Here is a 14456-nt window from a genome sequence, read left to right as displayed (position 1 = left end):
ATAATGGCGACATAACGGCGACATAATAGCGACATAACGGCGACATAGTAGCGACATAACGGCGACATAGTAGCGACATAACGGCGACATAGTAGCGACATAACGGCGACATAGTAGCGACATAATGGCGACATAACGGCGACATAATGGCGACATAACGGCGACATAGTAGCGACATAATGGCGACATAACGGCGACATAGTAGCGACATAACGGCGACATAATAGCGACATAACGGCGACATAGTAGCGACATAACGGCGACATAGTAGCGACACAACGGCGACATAACGGCGACATAATAGCGACATAACGGCGACATAATAGCGACATAACGGCGACATAACGGCGACATAGAAGCGACATAAAGGCGACATAACGGCGACATAACGGCGACATAACGGCGACTATATAGCGACATAACGGCGACATAGTAGCGACATAACGGCGACATAACGGCGACATAACGGCGACATAACCGCGACATAATAGCGACACAACGGCGACATAATAGCGACACAACGGCGACATAATAGCGACTTTTACGCACACAACGACAGTATTCGCTTAGTAGTCAGTTTAAGTAGACCAAAAAAATGATAAATTGAAACGTTTCAAAACCTATCAAGCATGAATATGCCAACATTATTATTTAACTTCAGGTATTATAGTTTTGTTTTCTGAAAATAACGTCTGTATTGTAATATTTTACGTTTATTATTAAGTTAGTAACTCAATGTTCTTTATTACACCAATAATTATGCATTTATTCTAGGTTAACTTCAATTGATTATTATCATTCTTCGCAGCATTCTAAAATAAATAAAAAAATGAAAATTCACTGAGTGTTATGTATTTAATCGAAATCACAAGTGGTAAAATACGGAAACGTGTCCTTCATGTTGTAATTGTTAGAATACGGAGTGAAATCATGACTGACAGATGCAAACGAAGAGTACTGTAGTTTTTCATTATGTTCTATGTGTTTTAATATAAAACCAAGGCCAATATTACGAAATAGGCATATGGCTAGTCACAAGATGAATGTCAAATGATAAATAGAACGTAGTGATTATATGCTCTTTGATGATAAATATTGTGACGATTGTGACAAATAAATTATATGAGCCAAATATTGATTGAAGAAGGTTGGACAGATTGGGATAAATATTTTTTTCAGTAGACAACTAGGAACCCTTATAGTTTGTTATGTCCGTCTAGCCGTCCACGGCTTTGCTATGTGATCGTTAGTACTAGAAAGCTGCAATTTTGCATGGATATATAGATTACATAATATATCTCGCATGATGTATAAAGCAAAAGGGAGTACCTTTGCAGCGCTTTGTACGTCTTTTTACTAAGAAGGGAAGACTTTTTGCGATAACTTAAAAAAGGCCGATGTTCGCTATAGTTTTAATTGAACGAGTTTTTTTCATATTTATTGGACACTGGAAAATGGTCGTTGGAGACCTCTTTTCGTTTTAAACAACCACCCACAATAGGATTAAAACGAAAAAAAGATGAAAAAAAAAATTGTGGAGGAGGTACCATAAAAAAGCGGCCAAGTGCGAGTCGGACTCGCCCATGAAGGGTTCCGTGTACCATTTATGACGTATTAAAAAAAAACTACTTTACCTACTAGATCTCGTTCAAACCAATTTTTGCATGCTAATGTACATCATATATTTTTTTAGGTTTATCATTCTCTTATTTTAGAAGTTACGAGGGGGGGGGGGGGGGAAATTATATTAGAAACCTAAATATCATTTTTGAAGACCTATCCAGAGATACCCACACGTATGGGTTTGCTGAAAAATATTTTTTGAGTTTCAGTTCTAAGTATGGGGAACCCCCAAAATTTATTGTTTTTTTTTTTTCTTTTTTTGTGTGAAAATCTTAATGCGATTCATAGAATACATCTACTTACCAAGTTTGAACTGTATAGCTCTTATAGTTTCGGAAAAAATTGGCTGTGACATAATCGGACAGACAGACGGCCATGACGAATCTATAAGGGTTCCGCTTTTTTGCCATTTGGCTACGGAACCCTAAAAATGTAACTTTTGATTTTACCATTTTGTCGCCAGGATCGATTTATGTATCCATGCCAAATTACAGCTTTATAGGACAACGATCATGGAGCAAAACCGCGGACGGACAGACAGACGGATATGGCGAGACTAGAGGTAAGGGTTCCTAGACTACGGAACCCTAAAAAATCAGAATCACTTCATATCACTAAAACCTACATTTAGTTTAAGTTTGCGGTTATAACAAAAATAGACATTGTCGGAACACTTAAGATTAAAAGACAGTTTCATTCACAATATAGATTCTCATAAATTGACATTAATGTAATTTGTACTGTAGGTAATCATACGTTGTGAAATAAATAAATCTAATCTAATCATTAAACTAAACTTTATTGTTCTTCGTTTTCTTTTTAAGGAACAGCAGTTGAATCTCATCGGCCGGTAGTCCCTTTGTTTCGGGCAAGCAGTAGTGACTGTAGAGCGCTCCAAGGAAGCAGGTGACCGAGAATCCGCAGAACACGATGCCCAGACTCAAGACCTCTACTAGTGGGTTGAAGATCATGAGAGTGATGAAGTTGAAGATCCACATGCAGGCCATGCTGAAGGTGTTGCAGAGGCCACGGACCTGGAAGGTAAATAGGAAATCCTGATCAATGCTCCAAGTGATCAATGCAAAATGGAAGATGCTCGGGAAAGGGAAACATGCATTGCCTAAATTTACTTCGCGCCGCTTCGTGAAACAAAGAACAAATAAAAACTGGCCAAGAGCATGTCGGGCTACGCTCAGTGTAGGGTTCCGTAGTTACTATTCCGTCACAATAAGCTAAATTGGAGCTTAAAGTATAGTAAATTGTTAACCAAGGGATGAAATGGTACCTTTCACCCGAGTTAAACAAATGGCAAATTTGCATAATCAGTACCAGTAATTAAAGTACGTCTTTTTACTATGAAGGGAAAACTTTTTGCGATAACTCAAAAACAGCTAAACTGATCATGTCCGCTATAGTTTTCATTTAATGTCTTTCTTAAGCTCTACTTCCACGAGTTTTTTTCATATTTTTTGGACCTATGGTTCAGAAGTTAGAGGCCCCCCTCTTTCAGGACACAATTTTTTTTTTCTTTCGGAGCGATTATCTCCGAATATATTCACTTTATCAAAAAAAAATTCTTGAAAACCCTTATTAGTTTTGAAAGACCTTTCCAACGATACCCCACACTCTAGGGTTGAAGCGAAAAAAAAATTTCACCCCCACTTTACGTGTAGGGGAGGTACCCTAAAAAAAAATATTTTTTTAGATTTTATTGTACGACTTTGTCCGTTTTATTGATTCATATATCCATGCCAAATTTCAGCTTTCTAGCACTAACGACCACGAAGCAAAGCCTCGGACAGACAGACAGACAGACGGACATGGCGAAACTATAAGGGTTCCTAGTTGACTACGGAACCCTAAAAAAGGCTACTCAAACTGGTCAAGACCAAAGCCAGCGGAAGCATATGGAAAGTGGTACCTAATTAAATACCCCATAAATGATTGCAGTGTTGAGTAGAACTGACGTGGTATACTATACATGTGATTCGTTAATTTTTTTGAACGAGTCAAGCCGTTTCAGCTTGAGCAAAAATGATTTCGTTTGTCCGGATGTTTTTTCATTAATGATGTTCTTCATTACAGCTCACAGAGCCACTAGTGTTTATACTGGACCATACTAACGTCCGGAAGAACTATTTCAGCGGTGACAATGAAGGTAGCATGCAGGTGACTTCGAGGATGTGGACAAAGCTGTAAAAGTAGATAAGGAGAGCTGTGACCCAGTGCGGCGCCCAGTAGAACCCCCAGCAGCAGCAGGAACATTCTAGAACCTCAAGTAGGAACACTTCAGTGGTGAGTATGAAAGGCACCCAGGCAGCTCCGAGGGTGTAGATAAGCAGTAAAGGTAGATGCGAAGAGTTGTGGTGTGGCCCAGTGCCACACAAGCAGGTGCTGCCAGCAACAGTGTGAACAATTTAGATACTTACCTCCAATAGAAACACATCACAGTGAGTCTGAAGGTCACGCAGGCAACCCCGAGGGTGTGGATGAAGCTGTAGAGGTAGATGAGGAAAACTGTGACCAGTGCGGTTTCCAGCAGCGCCGCCAGCAGCGTAAACTCTCTAGATACTAACCTCCGGTAGGAACACTTCAGCGGTGAGTATGAAGGGGACACAGGCGGCGCGAGAGTGTAGATGAAGCAGTATAGGTAGATGAGGAGAGCTGTGACCCAGTGTGGCGCCCAGCCGCCACTCTAGCTGTGTCCCCCAGTAGTAGTGTGAACGCTCCGGAAGCTGCTGAGTGTGCTTGTTAGAAGCATCTGGTAAACAATTAATGCTACTAGATGCAAAATAACTTTTGGCAAAATTTTCATTTTTTGGCTTTAATCGCTGGACTGTACTTTTCTTTCCACAGGCAACTAATAATCATCGAGTCTAATTTTAAAAACCCCAAACACAATTAGGTTGCTTTGTTTTAATCACAGAGTTCCTATGTCCACCTCTTGTCTCCAATCATCAGATCAGCTCGATGGTACCCTAATATTGCATTGTCTCCCGACTTACATATGTATGCAAATTTTCAGCTCAATCGGAAACCGGGAAGTGGATCAAATTTAACTTGCAAGATTTGATTACAGACCGAATGACAACGGGTCAGGTGAAACTAAATAAAACCTTGTAAAATATACAGATACACGATTAATATGAAGCTAGTTTTTCATTAAACTTGAATCAACAGAAATGGAGAATCGAGAGCATAGCAACTTGAATGATAGTTTGTTGAACATAGTAAGTAAAAAAAAAGTAGTAGTAGTGGTAGTAGTAGTAGTTCGATTGATCAACTAGTAGTAGTACGAGTTGATCAATCGAAGAATAAAGGATCATTAATCATGGTCACAATTCACACAGTACGAGCGTTATCTAGACACGCGGTAGCGTTTCGAGCCAAGTTCAAAGGAAGAGAATTGGCGACGTAGCGGCCGTGTGTTATATTACACAAAACCCTTTGGAGCCACTTTTGATTCCTACGTAACTCAAAATCTAATAAACATAAAGATATGTAATTTGGTTCATTTATTAAGACCCTTAAGGTTAACTAGAACCCAAAATTTTATGAATATAGCTCTACTGGTTATAATGATATAAAGTTATAACATAGTTACATCTAAAAATCGGATTTTTCTCACCGACTGACTGACCTACTGCCTTAATATCAAAAAACCTAACCCACTTCCAGATGACATAGTAAGTTGAAATTTGGCATCCAGTTGGGAAATTGTGTTGGTTACGTTACGCACCTAAGATAAAGAAACAGTGATTTTTTACGATTTGTTATATTTTCCAAAAAACAGTTTTCATTTACACACTAAGCGCCTATCGAATTTTGTAATAGCAAAGATAAATTTTAGTTTCGAAATCAAACTATGATGAATACTAATAATTTCTGTACAAAAGTAATAAGATATTATCAATAAGTTTTTGGCAAAAATTTCATTTTTGGTACAAGCTTTTATTGCTGACTGTACTTTTCTTTCTACAAGTAACTAATATTAATTAATAATCGTTAATTAGGTTACGTTGTTTTATCACAGCGTTCCTATGGCCACCTCCTGTCTCCATCATCAGATCATCTCGATGGTACCATAATATTGTATGCCAATTTTCAGCTTCATCGGAAACCGGGGAAGTGGTGTCAAATTTAATTTGCAAGATTTGATTACAAACAGACAACGGTCAGGTGAAAGTAAATAAAAGCTTGTAAAAACATAAATATGAAATGAGAGCCAAGTTCAGTATTAAGAATACGAGTCGTTGTTGACTTCGCCGGCAAAATAATTGAGATCTATATATGAGTGTTCACTTAGGACGTAATTAAAGTTCAGGATTTGTCTTGACTAGTTTTTATACCAACACACTAAATTGTACCATTACACCATATCTATAATAGTTCAATGTTTTTTTTAGAACAATAATAACTGCATCAATAAATTGCTCTGATATTTAGATTAAGATGATATTTGTAAAATTTGACGATTTAAAAGTGCTTCTTGCTAGGCCTATTTGAATAAAGAATATTTTGACTTGACTTGTAGAAAAGTTACACAGACAAACATAATATAGCCTGTACGTAAAAACTAGCCAAGTCGAATCCTGAACTTTATTCACATCATATAGATTCTTGTATTCTTAATACTGAACTTGGCTCTCATTTCATATTTATGTTTTTGATATCCTATAAACCTATTACAACAAGCAGTCAGGCCGAACTACTTCTCCAAAACACCTAAATAACATCCAAGGGGTTTTTTCAAGAATTTTGTTCCTGACATTAGAAACAATACCTTTCGTCCTAGTTTATCAACAACGGCGCCGCATAAGAAACAAGCGCAGACGAAAATGACAGCCAGCACGATGGCGCACAGGTTAGGCGGCATCGATGGCACCGCCATCTTGAACATTTCCTCCGCGTACACCTGGATCACTATGGACCCCATCAGGATGGTGATTGCCATCACGATTAACACAGTGGCTAAGGCACGCTTCGATGACTCGGATTCTTCCTGAAATTGGTCAATAACGTATATGCGAATGTCATATCATACATACATACATACATATACATATAATCACGCCTATTTCCCGAAGGGGTAGGCAGAGACCACGGATTTCCACTTGCTACGATCCTGACATACCTCTTGCGCTTCCTTCACTTTCATGACAATTCCTCATACACGCTCGTCCGGTTTAGGGTTATCATAACAAAAAATATCTTGTGACGTCTCCTCTGTCACTGGCAAGGTCTGGCAACGTCGTGCTACAAGATTGTAACAGATGGCGTTAGCACGTTCTACATCGCGCTTACGGAGTTCCGATTGTCAATTATTACAATTAATATACAACTCCTGACCGACTCTTAATGGACTTCGGTCCCCAGGAACAACACTCGCCTGGTAGTATCACTTTAGGCAGAGAAATGCATAAATTAAAATACTATTAGGCGTAAGAAGTAAAATGATTAAAGTACTCATTGGGGGGGGGGGGGGGGGGGGGGTCTCTACGAGGATTGAGAATAAATGCAATGGAAGATAACGCAAATGCCAGATAGTTTAGTGTGATAAGGAATTAAAACTACGATAATGTGTAATTTGAATGCGTAAAATTCAATTGTTACATGAATGAAGGTACTTACGTAAGAATTGCCATGCCGATTCAGGTTTTTGAGGAGGTCGGTTCCGGTTTGTCTTTCAAAAGTGTGTTGGTTAAATCGGGCTCTAAAATGAAGGAAAAGCGTCTAAGAAGAGGTAAGTTTTGCAAGTTTCAGGTCTTGCCACTCTTAATTTTGTTTAGCAGAAACCTTCATAGCGAAAAAAAAGGACTGATTACCAGAAGCCTGATTTACTGGCCGATCGAGCAAAATATATTGAGACAGTCATCACATACATGTCATTTCAAAAACAATTCTATTGACAGCGTTTACAGGAATACGAACATGTTCTATATAACTAACAAAATATTACAAATGCTCATCTACTACGGCACACGTAATTCTTTTATTAATTCCTTGTTACACCTATCCAGAAATTATCTAGGTAAGTGAGTTTCCTAGCTTCCAAATGTATGTGATTTTGAAGGGTTTACAAGAAAGTGATCTAGCTTCTAAGTGGCGGCTTTTAGCAACTCAGTTGGTGCGAGCAAAGTGGGTTGCTTAATATAAATATAAAAAAAACTATCATACATTTGTTATAATGCTATTTGATATTAAATAAGATGCTATAATGTAATTTTTATTATACGTTTCTTTTGTTTTATTATGATTTCATCTAAACTGTCACTGATATAATGCCCATTGTAATATAATTTTTAAGTAGTATATAGACATCTTTTATAATGACTTTTGTTATATTATATTTTTAAATAACGTAATATTTTATATATTTTTATCAAGTATAAATACATTTATTGTATAACATATTTTGTCATATTTAATTAATAATAACGTCAAGTTTACATATTTTTTATAACAAGTAGTACACAGGCCGTATAACTAAGTACAGATTATCATCCCACCTAACCCAACCTAACCTATTCTTTCAAGGTTTTTGATTATGCGGGGGCCGCAGTTCAAACCTAACCTATACCACATTTTTGCGATGTTTTTTTTTATTCTACGGGGTCGAAGTTCTAACCTAACCTAACCCTCCTTTTGCTAGGTAGTTGAGTCCAAATTCATTTAGTTCTCTTGTTTCTGAATACTCTGTCACGCTTGTATCTGTCTTCTATCAGATAAATAAAAAAGTTGAGTCTTGTTTGTATGTCTTTCTAGATATAGATTATATTTTACATGAAAAATTATAAAAACTAAATTGCATCTCATAGAAAAAGCTGCATTCCGTCACCTTTTTTGGGAAAAAAAACAAGACAACGAAAAGAATTTTGACCCAGTTATTCGTTTGTGCAGAGTCTCAGTTCCAACCTACCTAACCCATTTATTTCATGCACTCATTATGCCACACAAATAATTATGTGATATCACTTGTAAGAACAAATGATATGCTTTAGAGTATTAATAATTATGGCAAAGTATATTACACGAATTTTAAATATACCTTATGACCATTATACCAATAATAACATTATGTTTGCCGTCAATTAGGTATTAGGGTAGTATGCCATTTATTACGTATTCAAAATAACGATATATCAAACTATAATATATGAAAAGTAATTATAAAAAATGCAGTGCACCCGGCGCCCTTACTTCATAGTATACATTATACTGGTACATTATAATGATCCGTCTACATGTGGCACGGGTTGCGAGTTGCGACAGGCTACATACGTGTGCTTAAATGCATTTTTTTAGTTTTGCCTTTATCATCCGTATTAAAGACTTGTACTAGATCACCACTGCATTATGGTATCCCACTCATACTCATAACTAGTTCTACTGTTTCATCTATCTGCCCCTGTTGCCAATTTGTATCACTCCGGCTTCTGTTAAATGCGTTACCTACTCATACGAACTGGTCGTCTAAATAGCGCTTGAAATAAAATTACATTTGAAAATTGTGATGAGGAAAACGAAACGGGTCAGTCAGTCATCGTAAGTTTTTCGTCACTATCAACGAAATAATAATTGTTCATCTTAATTTGAGCATGTATGATTATTTCCTATTTAGATATGATTAACAAAAATAAACATACCGTACGAATCTTTACAACGTGATATCGAATTTAAGTAAATGTGATGTAACTTGAACGCGTAATTAAGAAGTATAAATAGTATCGTCGCTATCAGATAATATTCTGTAAGTAAATTTACTTGTTCAATGCCCTGGAGGATTATTACGTCAAACAAATGATTGTCTAGTGATAAGATCCTCGTGGATATTTATTCTAATGTATGGGCCCGATTCGAACAATGATTTAGAGATGCGTTAGTTCTTGGAAAGAGATTGAAAAGATCGATAACTAAACGATATGTCAAAATTGACGTTAACTTTGATTCCGGTCTTATTTCAATAAGACATCAATAAGAGATGGTTTAGAGATCTAAGCAAGATCTAAGTGACTTCTCGAAAGCTCATAAACGTGATTGGTCGTGGAGCATACTTGTCAATTTTGACAGATAATTTGATACGTCAAATTATGAAAACATGTCTTAAAAATGGCGAAGTCGGGTCAAGAATGTTTGTTTTTGTTATTTTGCTCGATGATAATATTTAAACTGTTAGCTTATACTGCAGTAAACTAACGTGGAAGTGTGCAGCTAATGAAGAATTAGTCTTGAAACCATTCTTTAGTCAACAGTCAACACCCGGCACTCCATCCATTGTGGCTATTTGTTAATAAAAACCAGCGATCACTTTACTAAAAGCAACTACGGGACAACTTTATCCCCTATGAGAACAGTTTCCTGGCGAAATCGTCATTAACTAGGTAAATGGAAAACATAAATCTATATATCGTGCCCTCACGAAACAAAGGTTCTCCGAAGCAGATTCATCCCCTGTTCAAGCTAAAAGATGATTCGTTCGTGCTAAGTATCAATGGACTAGCAGACTTAGAATCCTAGAGGAAGGCAGCCTGGGGTCGCAAGAGTGTCACGACAAACTTTGGAAGTGTTGACGTCGTGGTTGTTCGCGCCGCTGGTTCCAGCTAGTTACTCATTTAGGTACACGTGGACTGTCAAGATAATAATTTTATTTGTGGTGATTTAAGATAAAGTGATAGTGCCTCTTTTGTTTGTGTTACCTCAATTACAGGTTTGCTATATGTAAGACTATCTAAAATTATTTTAATTCAGAAAATCCGTACACTGTCTTGTGATGACCCATTTAAATATAGGCACTTACCCATCAGTTAGTAACAACTAAAAACAATGTTGCCTTGTATGACACAAAATTGCTTCTTTCCACTATCTGATTAGTTGTAGGTACATACATAATATTGTACACTAACTTGTCTGCTTATGAGTTACAAATTGTTTCATAATAACTCAATACCCTTATAGTATATACGAAAGTGATCAATATAGTAAGTTATAATGTTAAATATTAGGCAAAATAATATTTTACTGAATAAACTCCAAATCAGATGAGCGGCCCAAACGGGTCAATATTCTAAGTTATAGATAGACTAGCTAAAGAATGGGTTTTCTCATCTTTCTTCTAATAATGATCTGTAGTACCATTAACTTTGGTGGGTCCTAGTGGGAATGATTATTCTCAGTTTGTTACCAGTAAAATATTTTAATGTTCAATATTCACAAAAATATATAACACATAAATATACAGTGAGTTATTTTTTCCTTTGAAAGCCGTTTCAGTAAACGGCTCCAGAACTGAAAAAACATTTTTAAAACAAAAAGGTATGAAATTAATAGTTCTTCAAAAAACATTCTAACAATACAGCTACTTCATAATTAAGTTTCTAGTATGTTAATACTGATAATTAAACATTTCAAATTTGTTTCTGTAGTTACCTCCTTCTCCTACTCCTCTGGAGTTTCAGGCGTACATAGGCTACGGAGACTGCTTATCATCAGGCGGGCCGTATGCTTGTTTGCCACTGACTTAGTATAAAAACCTGTAGTAAAATAAGAACAAATCAGCGGTGCCACTATGGTTCTATTTTTATCACTTGTCACTATGCCCATCACTTTCGCACTTACATACATACTTGTTAGAATGTGACAGGCGTGGTGACAAATGATAAAGAGTTGACCTTAGCCCTACAGAGAAAGTTAAACTACAATCATTAGTCTTATCAGCGGTGGCATCATGGCTCCATTTTTATCACTTGTCACTATGCCTGTCACTTTCGCGCTTACATATTTGTTAGAACGTGACAGACATGGTGACAAATGATAAAGAGTCGACCATCTTAGCCCTACAGGTCTTATCCATTAAATAAGTGCGAGAAAATTTACTTATCTTAGATGAGTTTTCTGTTTATTTTTTTTCTTTGATGACTCATTCTTTGATAATTTATTTTGACATTTATTAGTGATCTCATGTGTAATATAAGAATTGCTTCATTGTTAATAATAATATAATATGTTATGAGTTATGATTATGAATAATAAGATATTATATGCTGTGCCCTTGCAGGGTCCATGTGAGACATTGTATATCATGTATAACATCTATACTGTACCATGGTTGCAATAAAGAATGATTATGATTATGATTTAGTACATTGTGTAGTCCATACTAATATTTACTGTTAACCAACACATTTGTTATTATTTATGATTGGATTTTATATATTTATTTACTGGGTTAGATGTGTTTGGACTGCTTTTTATCTGAACCAAAAACCCAATAATTGGTATAAAATAATAGTTTGTTATGTTTATTTAAGCAAGGTAGTAAATTATTGTACTTTGAAGGTAGTAAAATAAAAAAATTAAAAAAGAAATATTTTTTATTTCTATACTTCATAAATAATGCTCCCTTTTGTGACCGATCAGAAAGACACTTTACCCCCAATTTTAAATTCTACATTGTAGTGCAGAGATTGTTAGCAGAAGTTGCTAACTTGCTACCTAGGTTTATGGTTGAAACATTCAAAATATTTTAGAGGATAGTGGACGACCACTTCCTCCATTTTCCTCCCTCAATATTGACATATGAATAATATTTTTAAACAATTTCATGTATATTAACCATAGCTATGCCCCTTTGTTTTCCTCTTTTCGATTTATTATTATTAGGTATAAGATAGGAGCAAAATGAGAAGGTACTTAGCATCGCACGTTTACCCAGTATCACAGCAGTCTTGAAACAGAGACGCTTACGGTGGTTGGGGCACGTGCACAGGATGGAGCCCTCTCGTTTGCCACGTAAGGGCTCCTCTACACGATGGCCCAGCGTAGGCCAGTCCAAGGGACGCAGCTATGCGGTGAAATGAGATAGCAATATCACTTGCTTCCTCTAACGCATAATGCGTCCCTAGGACTGGCCTACGCTGGGCCATCATGTAGAGGAGCCATAAGACTATCCTAAGCGAAGTAGCGCACGCGAAACGACCGGTTGGGCGACCAATGCTTCGTTTAAAGGATAGCGCAAAGCGAGATATGTTGTCCTTCCGGATCGATCCCACCAACTGGGAAAGGGAGGCTGAAGACCGCGAGCACTGGAGGAAGACCCTGGGAGATGGAGTAGTTGCACACGATGAAGCATGGCTTAAACTCCTTCACACTAGGCGAGAACTGAGACACCAGCGCACTCTTTTCCCACCTTCGTCACCGGGCATGACATTCTCCTGCCCGCTATGCGGTCGCGGCTGCCGCTCTCGAATTGGACTTACTAGTCATTTACGTAAGTGCCTTAATGTTATGGGCGCTGTTCAAACCATCATTTAATTGATGTTAAAGGCCAAATGATGAGGAACAAAATACAAATTCCATACAATTATCAAAAACACTTATAATATTTGAAAAATCTTAAAAAATCAAACAAAGGGGCATACGTATTATTTATATACATAAAAGGGTGTAGCAGGATAGCCTAGGAAAAATTGCCCCCAGCGATTTTGGGCCGAAACTGTAATCAAACGATGCCTTTTGGGGAGGTTATACTCTGCACAAAGTTTCATCCCTCTGTTACCCCCTGGGGGTGAAAAACACCCGATTAACCCCAAAACTGTTTTAATTATTTTTTCCTAAACTATGAAAGTGACGAATTTCAAATTTCGTACAAATATTAATAAGACTAAAAGCTATGTGCTAAAAAAATATTAACCCCCTAACCATTTAAATTCTTGTAAAAAAAACAAAAATCAAAAAGAATCATCCTGTATCTCAAGTTTGGCTCACGGTACACACACCATTTTTTTTTTTTAAATGTACCAATTTATATTCTATATTATATAAAAGTTTCATGGACCTACTCCAGAAGGAACATTGCGAAATTAAAATAAACGTACTATTTCGTAGCTACTAATCATTATACTCGTATCATGCTTAATACGCAACGTCTCGGACCCGAAACCAAGATAATTTTAAAAAACCGGCCAAGAGCATGTCGGGCCACGCTCAGTGTAGGGTTCCGTAGTTATTCTTCCGTCACAATAAGCTAAACTGGAGCTTTAAGTATAGTAAATTGTTAACCAAGGGATGAAACGGTACCTTTCACGCGAGTTAAACAAATAGGCAAATTTGCATAATCAGTACCTAATTAAAGTATGTCTTTTTACTATGAAGGGGAAACTTTTTGCGATAACTCAAAAACAGCTAAACTGATCATGTCCGCTATAGTTTTCATTTAATGTCTTTCTTAAGCTCTACTTCCACGATTTTTTTTCATTTTTTTTGGACCTATGGTTCAAAAGTTAGAGGGGGGGGACACATTTTTTTTTCTTTCGGAGCGATTATCTCCGAATATATTCACTTTATCAAAAAATGTTTGTTGAAGACCCCTATTAGTTTTGAAATACCTTTCCAACGATACTCCACACTGTAGGATTGAAGCAAAAAACAAAAATTCACCCCCACTTTACGTGAAGGGGAGGTACCCTCAAAAAAAAAATTATATTTTATTGTACGACTTTGTCGGCTTTATTGATTTACATATCCATGCCAAATTTCAGCTTTCTAGCACTAACGACCACGGAGCAAAGCCTCGGACAGACAGACAGACAGGCAGACGGACATGGCGAAACTATAAGGGTTCCTAGTTGACTACGGAACCCTAAAAATGTTTTTATAAATACAAATGAGTTTGATTCATACTTCTTTATCCCCACCTTTTTCAAATCGGGCACGAGCAGCGCCAGCGGTCCGATCGCAAGCCATTGTTTATTAATAATGCAAGGCTCTTAGTGGGAGTTCAATGAATAGTACGCACCAAAGAGCCAATACATATTAATTTCGCAATGTTCCTTCTG

The 14456-nt window shown here is 36.9% G+C and overlaps 1 pseudogene; it reads right to left on the bottom strand.

Annotated features, from left to right (window-relative positions):
* Positions 1-2403: 2403 nt before the first annotated feature.
* The window catches only part of LOC133530429 (facilitated trehalose transporter Tret1-like), a 35350-nt pseudogene continuing 23297 nt past the window's right edge, over positions 2404-14456 (bottom strand).

Source organism: Cydia pomonella, chromosome 22, assembly GCF_033807575.1.
Source record: "Cydia pomonella isolate Wapato2018A chromosome 22, ilCydPomo1, whole genome shotgun sequence".
In the NCBI taxonomy this organism is placed as follows: domain Eukaryota; kingdom Metazoa; phylum Arthropoda; class Insecta; order Lepidoptera; family Tortricidae; genus Cydia; species Cydia pomonella.
This window is presented reverse-complemented; position numbering and strand designations above follow the sequence as displayed.